The sequence below is a fragment of the Lepeophtheirus salmonis genome, chromosome 11 (assembly GCF_016086655.4).
Source record: "Lepeophtheirus salmonis chromosome 11, UVic_Lsal_1.4, whole genome shotgun sequence".
In the NCBI taxonomy this organism is placed as follows: Eukaryota; Metazoa; Arthropoda; class Copepoda; order Siphonostomatoida; family Caligidae; genus Lepeophtheirus; species Lepeophtheirus salmonis.
Window position 1 is genome coordinate 9,206,095 of NC_052141.2, and position 8,843 is coordinate 9,214,937.

Below are 8,843 nucleotides of genomic sequence, written 5' to 3' on the forward strand. Positions count from 1 at the left end.
TAGCAGGCCTGTTTGTATAGAATTGGTAATCTGAAGAATGAATTTTCTTTTCCTTAGCAGTTGTCATTATTATTTAGTTCTTGAGGTTTGAACAGAGTGTAAACCTGAGGATCTTGTCCTTGTTGGGCTCAGCGTAAAATTGAGGATTGGCATCGGAGTAATTTTTACTAAGGTTCTTGTTTATTTCCTTCTCCCCCTCCTCAACTGTAACAGCTGATTTTAGCTAATCTCCTCCAAAACATTCTTCAAATTGTCAGGGATATCATGATGATTTTCGGTGTATTTTTTAAACTGCCCATTATGCACACATTTTCATCACTAAATATAATATACATCAGAGAGCATTTTAATCGAACCCACCCTCTGACTGTTTTTCTTAAATACATTGACATGCACTTTGCTTTATTTATAAAAGTATTTTGCAATAATGATCAATACATGGACAAACAAAATACGAATCCTGTTTTTCCACATAGTAAAATGCCATTTTGTTATAAATGAACACTTTTCCCTGTACCTAATAAGGAACTCTCTTTCTTAAATATCCATAGATTGACAAATTATGTTTTTACATATTGTGCATTTTTAATCCAGGTATATATTGCCTTTCTTGTATTAAGTATGGATTTTTTGTCTAATTCTATCATGCTATGAATATGATCTCGAAGGGATATTTTGTTCATCCATTAATGAATATACTTGGGGTAAGGATAATTCATTAATTGAATATTGATTGGATGATCGATTTATATTATAAAAAAAGGACTAAGGATGTAAATTCGTTCAATTAAAGACAATTACAACTTGTTCATTTCGCCATAATACAAGTTACAATTTAGCATTTTGCAAAAAAACAACAGCATCTTTTAATATGAATAAACAATCTTGCTGCAAAATTTTATTTTAATTTAGATTGGGTTTTTTTATTTCCAAATGTCCTATCTAAACACATTATTACAAAAAAAATCGAATCGGTCTCATAGCAAGTACATCAAGCCCATTTTATGTGACCGTGTCTATTTTTTTAACTCGTGATACAGTATTATCTATATCCCAGCTATTTTAATGAGTAGATTTATTTGGTGGATTTTGGTACGTAAAATTCTTTCAGACACATTTTTGAATGTTTACACAATTTAACAACTTTATTTGGTGGATTTTGGCACGTAAAATTCTTTCAGACACATTTTTGAATGTTTAAATTTGATTTTAGTTAATAGCTGCTGCGTCCATTATTTTGCCAAATATTTGAAAAATTAGCATAGTATATTATATATACATAATTTGAAAACATTATTATTGTTTGATGAGATGGATCAAATCAACTTTTAGAAGAGGAAAGAGTTCACAAATTGTTCACCCTATAGAAAGAAAAATGATTCACCCGACTTGGTTATTAGTCTAAAGCTGTACATGAATGTCTTCCATATTTCAAAGAGCTCTTAAAGATGATACTCCTAATGAATCTTCTTATTCGTACATGCAGAATATATCTGGAGAACGATTTTATCAACGCATCATTTAAGACTGTTGCCATTTTCACATACATATTTTCAATGTCATTACTTAACTATGTTGAAATTTCAAATCAGTCGGTACTATGCAGTTGTTTTCGGAAATTGTTTAAAGACTTAGAGGAGGGTAAGATGGAAAACCTTAAAGTCTAACTTGTGGGAATGGCCAACAAACCTTCATCTACAAACCTTGATCAAGCTTCTTCTGAGAGAGTTTTCCAGAGATAGAGCATTAGGAGTGAAGCAACAATACACCAGGGGATTCTCTGAGAATAGACAGAATAATGTGAGAGTTACACGTATTCATAAATTGTCCAATAAGCAACAGGAAGATGTGCCAAGTAATCATCTGAACTGTGAGATATAGCTATGTAAATTTGGCTATTTGGCAATACAATCTGCTCAAAAAACGAATTGTTTTTTTAAGCAAAGAGGATGAATGATGACCTCATATTGGCATCGGATACCTCAGAAGTAATTGAAAAGATTGTCCTGTCAATAATGAATGTATTTAATCTTCGAAAGATAGAAATACCAAGCACCACCAAGAAGAAGAAAAGATCACGATTTATTTGATATCTTGTTTAAAATATAAAAAGAGGGGTCTTCAGGTAACTTCAGGACAACAGGTAAATAATTTGATTAGATTTTAAAGAAGTAAGACAATTCTTTAGGCAAAAACTTCAGCACCATCAAATACCCATCTAATAGATGTGATGGCTAGATCTGTAATGTATAAGGTAGGTCAACAAAGTCATCGAAGACACAATGAGATACATCGTCATCACTATATTGGGTGACAAATTAAAAGAAACAGAGCCCATCCAACCGAGGATGAGATAATGGGTAAGCTATTAAATTCTTGTTCTGTTGCTGCAGAAGAACCAAAAGCCAATGAAAAACAACTTGACTCCCTTCCCTAATCTCAAAATGGCACTGTGACAAATTTGTGAAGAACTTTGGTGGTATTTATGGCTTTATTTGTGTGGGACACACACCATACATATATCGATTGGTTAGGGTTAAGGATGGGAATTATGGGAAGTGATGTACACTATGAAAAATATTACTAGTTATCAAAATATAAGGAGATTAGGATTATACAGGAATAAAGCCTGTATGGATTTATTCTAATAAAAGTGATGTTGTTGATCTTTTTAAAATCATTCTGTATTTATATCTTTTCATGTGTATATCCACTCTGCTTTATATCATTTCATCTATAACGAAGGGTAGTACCCAGGATAAACCCGGAATAATTAGGGGTCTGGTAAAAGACAATTTTTGCTTTAATAATATAGAAGATAAATCCTAATAAATCCATAGAATTTATTAAAACTTTCCGTCTTTCATGAGCACACTCACACGTTCATACTCAATACTTATATCAATTCATGTGTTCTATCCTCAAGAATGAAGAAATAATAATAAGAGTTTGAGAAAAATAAATTAAATATATTGGGATGACTGATGAGTACTTTAGTCTTGAGAGCGCTTACTAATAAAAACAAAACAAAATTCATTTTAACATACCAGCCTTTATGTTTAACATATACTGAAAATGCAGGTTAATCATATCATTCATTTAAGCAACATTTACTTCAGCAAGTATCATCTTAGCAACATTCATGTTAGCAAGGATTTATTTGGGCGAGCTTCTTTTCAGCGTCCTTCATTTCAGCGACATTTTCATATAATTTATTATGAAAATCCAGTGTAGAATGGGCATGTTAAAAAAGAAATGAAAATCAATATTGTAACCCTGACAATTTTCAAGGAAAGAAAGAATAATGCTCATGACCAATGATTATAGTTGATAATATTGTAGAGAAAAACACGTGCAAGGAGGAGGGGAAAAAAGACATATGGTATCATTGTTTAAAATACTGATGTGATTATCATCTGCCTGCTTTATTATGATTTTTGAGGGTATAACGAATGTATTTATTAGCAAAATGTTTAATGAAGATATACTACGTATAATTGACTTCGACGTTTTTTATCCGTTACAGTAGATTTGAAAACGTCACACTCCATGAAATTATAATTCATTATGAACCTTATTCTCAGAATAATAGCTAATGAAACGACAAAGTAGAGTATTTGAAATATATTTGAAGCTCAAATTTTAAAAAAGAAGGCTTTAATTAAATATAATCTACATACTAAAAAATAAACCATTAAACATTTAAGTTAAATATACAAAATTAAACAATTAAAATCATATAACTATTAATAATAATAAATTATAAATACAGAATATTGAAATAATAGATTGATCCAGATAATTTTTTCTTGTTCTAACATCGGAATTCAGTTAAATATGTCATAACTTTAGGTTGCAATACACAAGCGAGACGTGGAGTTTAATCAAAAAGATAATCACCCCTCTTCTTCATGTGGAAGTTGCTATATACAATTGTGCATAGGATAGATATATCTCTACCGATGAGATCTAACTAATTATTAATAATAAAGTAAATGTCAAAATCATAAAATTAGACAATAAATATATTAATAAAAAAATGTTAGAAATAAATTAATCGTAAAGATTTAGAGCAAAGCTGATTATGTAGTAATGTCCGGCGATATTACTCCCTATTAAGAGCATCAAAAAAGATTTCCCCCCGTTATTTAGGTATGCTTATATAACAACATACTATTATCATGAAGGATATACACAATTGTTAATTATAATGCAACACCCAATGTAACTACCCTCGTTGTTGTGACCATTTAAACAGTTGTTTTTGCCTTTTATGAGTTTTCTGAACAGTCAATTATACGTAGTATATCTTCATTAAACATTTTGCTAATAAATACATTCGTTATACCCTCAAAAATCATAATAAAGCAGGCAGATGATAATCACATCAGTATTTTAAACAATGATACCATATGTCTTTTTTCCCCCCTTCTCCTTGCACGCGTTTTTCTCTACAATATTATCAACTATACCATTGATATAAATCCAATGAGTTTTTTAGCTGGCCCGTTAATCTGTAATGGGTAGCTTAAATGAAGAAATTTTCATTCCCTTAGCTGCTGTCATTATTATTTAATTCCTGAGTAATGAACATTCTTTCCTAAATAGATTCAATTATATTCAAAAATTGTTTGAATGTTCGTGTGTGCACATAAAAGACGGAACGTAACCCTGAGGATTTCTTGTGGAGTTATAATTGTATGTCCTTGTTGGGCTTAGAGTATAATTGGGGATCGAGATCGGAGTAGTTCTAGCAAATATCCTTTTTTTCTTCCTCTCTTGTCAAAGCAGATTGTAGCTGATCTAATGAAACGACTTTTTCTCATCCAAAACATTCTCCAAATTGTTAGGATGTTGCCATGTTGATTTTCGGTTTTTATTTTTTTAACTACTCTACACTGAATTTTCATCATTGTGCATGATGTTTCATTAGATCAGCTACAATCAGCTGTGACAAGAGATGAAGGAGAAAAGGATATAAGGAAGGACATTTGCTATAATTACTCCGATGTTAATCCCCAATTCTACTCTGAGTCGAACAAAGACTTACATTTATAACTCCACAACAAATGAGAACAAAGAAACAACACATCTTAGCTAATTTTTATATTTCATTTTTCAAATAGCGATGCACCCATTTCTGTAACCTGTTTTCCACAAATTCAATCATTTCAACTCACTCAAACAACTGTTACATAAAACAACTGTGCGTCCAAAATGACTCAAACTTTGATGAGTAATTGTCAACAGATGCTAAATAGATATGACTAGTTTTGATTTACGGCTGCTGTCATCTTCAAGTTGAGGTCGGAAACTTTTCAAACCCCCTCGTATAAGTAATTATATAAGGTTGTTGATCATTTTTGGGGATTTTTTGGGCTCTCCGCCCTCCCAAATGATAAAAGCTAACAACACCCCTGCAAGGAGTACACATTTTATTTATCAGTATAATAATATATAGACTTTCATGACTGATCATTGGCGGCTATGATTAAATACTATATATATTTTTTCCCCCATTATTGTAAGGGGAGTTGACCTTGTATGAAGCTTCAAGGAATTTCACATTCTAATCTACGTGTCCCACAGTTTATTAATCTCAAATACATTTTGGAAATGGGTCTAATAAACTTATTAAATAAGGATTATTAAATATAATAGGATTAATACTTGTGAACCATGTTTTTTTTTAATCCATAGTTGTATGAAGATAATTACGTGCATGATAACAGAATATTCATTTTTATTTTGATCTATTAAGTCTACTGATTTATGAAATTAAAAAAATGCGTTCGATATCAGTTTTCCTTTCTATGAAAAACAGGGTGATACATCCATTTTTTCTAACCTAATCATCCCATTTCATTACACGTTAACATTTGTGGTTATCAAATGAAGTGACCCAGACATAGATCAATGTTTGAGCAGAGATCAATAGTACTTTGTCCAGATTTTTCAGATTGTACAAAAGGGGACACATTATGTACCTGAATTTTTTTTTTTGAAAAAGACCCTGGAACAGTGCACGATGCGAGATGGATTATTACTGCTTCTATTCTTTTAAAATTATCCATTCAAAATATCCATCAGTGGAGCTTAAAAGACTTGTAATAATTATCTTAAATGTCTATGGTCCTACTTTCCTTCGTATAAAGATTCCCTCACATCAAACACGGATCGAACAATTTTTATTTTCGATAAATCAAACCAAACAGCATCTCAACTCTGAAGAAAGAAATTAAAAAATTGCTTTTATTTCAGACAAATTTCTGCTTTGCATATGCAGATAATGCCCCTATACGTCCCTTGTTTGATTAAAACCAGTTGACATCATCTTAGAAAATCGTAAAAAAGGCAAAAAGGTCTAATCATAATTTTTTTCCTACAAAAGAATTTATAAATAGGTGTCTAACAAGTTACCTAGATTTAATAAACTTGAATACAAATCCTAAAAATTACTAAACTTAACATCCTTTAGTATTTGATCCAACAAAAAATGAATGGTTAAAATGTGCACAAGGTGAAGATTTATCTCTACCAAATATTATGTGTGATTCTCAAATCGTCGATTGATATATGGCATCAACAATGAAGGAATTCTAGAAAACATATGATAAAGAGAAAAGACACAAAAAATTTAATTGTTACAAATCACTCAAGATCAAAATTGAATCAACACTTTCAAAACTCTGATTTCATGAATTAATTTACTGATTATTCAAAGATTTAAAAACTATGTATATTTATCGTCATTTGTATCTTGTTCTTGAAAAAATTTCAATATATAAATAGCTGAATAAATAGAGAATCCATTAATATTTAATCATATCGGTATTCCTGAGTTTTTACTTACAAAACCGACTAAATAATAAAGTGGACAAAATTACTGAATAATTTTTTTCCAAATTCAAAAAAATTATAGAATATTTTTTTCTTTTCTTATGCCTTAATTATAATAGGATTTTTTCTTTTTTTTAATTTGATCTTATTTTGAAGTACTTTCGGAACGTTGGAACTTTCATTGGATGGAGGATAATAGTTTTTGTTGGCACTGAAAAAAAAGAAGAAAAAAAAGAGGAAGTAATTACCAACACCTAAACAAATTTCATGATCCATGGTAATTTTGAATTTGGTCCACTTGAAAAAATAGCAAACACTCTACAGTGTCCAGGAAGCTATCAAATAAGTGGGGGGAAAGAACCTTGTGAGGGTAGAGAGGCGACTTTTTATAGTAGCAATGGAAGAAACCCATCTCCTTAGTTGCAAAACTCTTTTGAATGAATAAGAGTCCCAAATCGAACTTTGCGTAGAAAATTACAAAAACTGTTTTCCACTGATTTTGCAAAAAAAAGTATGTATAATCATTTATTGGCATTGTAAAGAGGAATCCAGCCCTATAAAGTTTTTTTCGTACTTGCAAAATCAAAAAAGTTATGGAAAAAATGTGGTCGAAAAAGTAACAGTCGATAAATAATTCATTTTTGTACATATTACAAAAATTGTATAATCAAATGTTTCGGAAATTGGAAATATAATACTGTATTGGTGGGCCTAAGATATTAGATACAAAATGGATCATTTTGTGGCATTTCTTCTTAAAAATTAAAAATTGACGTGTGATGAAAAAAAATTGAAAAATTAATTGGAAAAATATTTCAGTTAATGACCCAATTTTTATGTGTCATATGTATATGCAAACAAATTCCCAGACAAAATTCTGAAAACTTTATTTTATCTACGAACCTAATTTTCCATTGGGAATCCATTTTGTTTTTGCATCTGAAAAAAGGACACAGCAATTTACACCTATTTTATTTTTCCCATAATTTTTTATGACTTTAAATAAATTTAGAAAACTTTTTTATTTGTATAGTTGCTTTTTAAGGCGCCAGTGACCTTTTGATTTATAACTTTATCCCGTATCAAGTCTCCTTTAGCTAAAAAAAACACAATTTTTTTAGAAATGGAATTTGCCTCCTAATAAAACCTTAAAAATCGGCACCATCGTCTAAGCCTGACAAGGTTAAGAAAAAGGTACTTATGCAAAGTTTCAACCTCTTAGGTCTAATGGCGCAGTCACCCACAAAGAGAACTCACAAATTCTATATTATATATATATACGGACTTCAAAAGCTATTTTATTCCCTAAAATGGGTCAAGCAAAGAAAACTTATTTTTTTACATTATTTTAATAAGTAACATGTTAAAAATTCATCAAATTTATTAATAACGATAGCAGCTTTTGATAATATAAACATATATTCCTCCACTGCTCCTTGCATTTGATCTGATAAAACTTCCTGACATCTAAGCTGTTCTTCTCCCAAACATTCTTCAAATTGTCAGTATTACCACGTTCATTTTGGTTTCTATATTTTCACATAATGGGAGGAAATATTTTATCATGCACTGATAAAGACTGAAGGCGTTCAATAGAAATTATAAAAAGCAATATTTTGTGTAGTTTTAATTTTACAATAACATCAGGTGATAACTTAATCAACTCTCCTATTTTGGGATAATATTTTCAATCCCCTAAAATTGTTCTTGAGTGGCTATACAACTCAAAATCAAGGTAAATATTTGTTAAAAGTTTTCTAAAGTACATAGTCGTACACGTTTAAAAAATATTGAACTAATTATATTTAAACGGATGAATTTACCCTTTTAAGAATAGAGTATGAACTTAACGTCAGTTTGTGTTTGTACAAGATTATGTATTAAGTTTTATTCAGGCAATATGAAATATTCCATCCTTCATTGATTCTTGAATAAGTATGTAATTCATAATGATGATTATAAATTCTTTCATAATCTCAAAGGTTCCAAATAATTTTAGAATT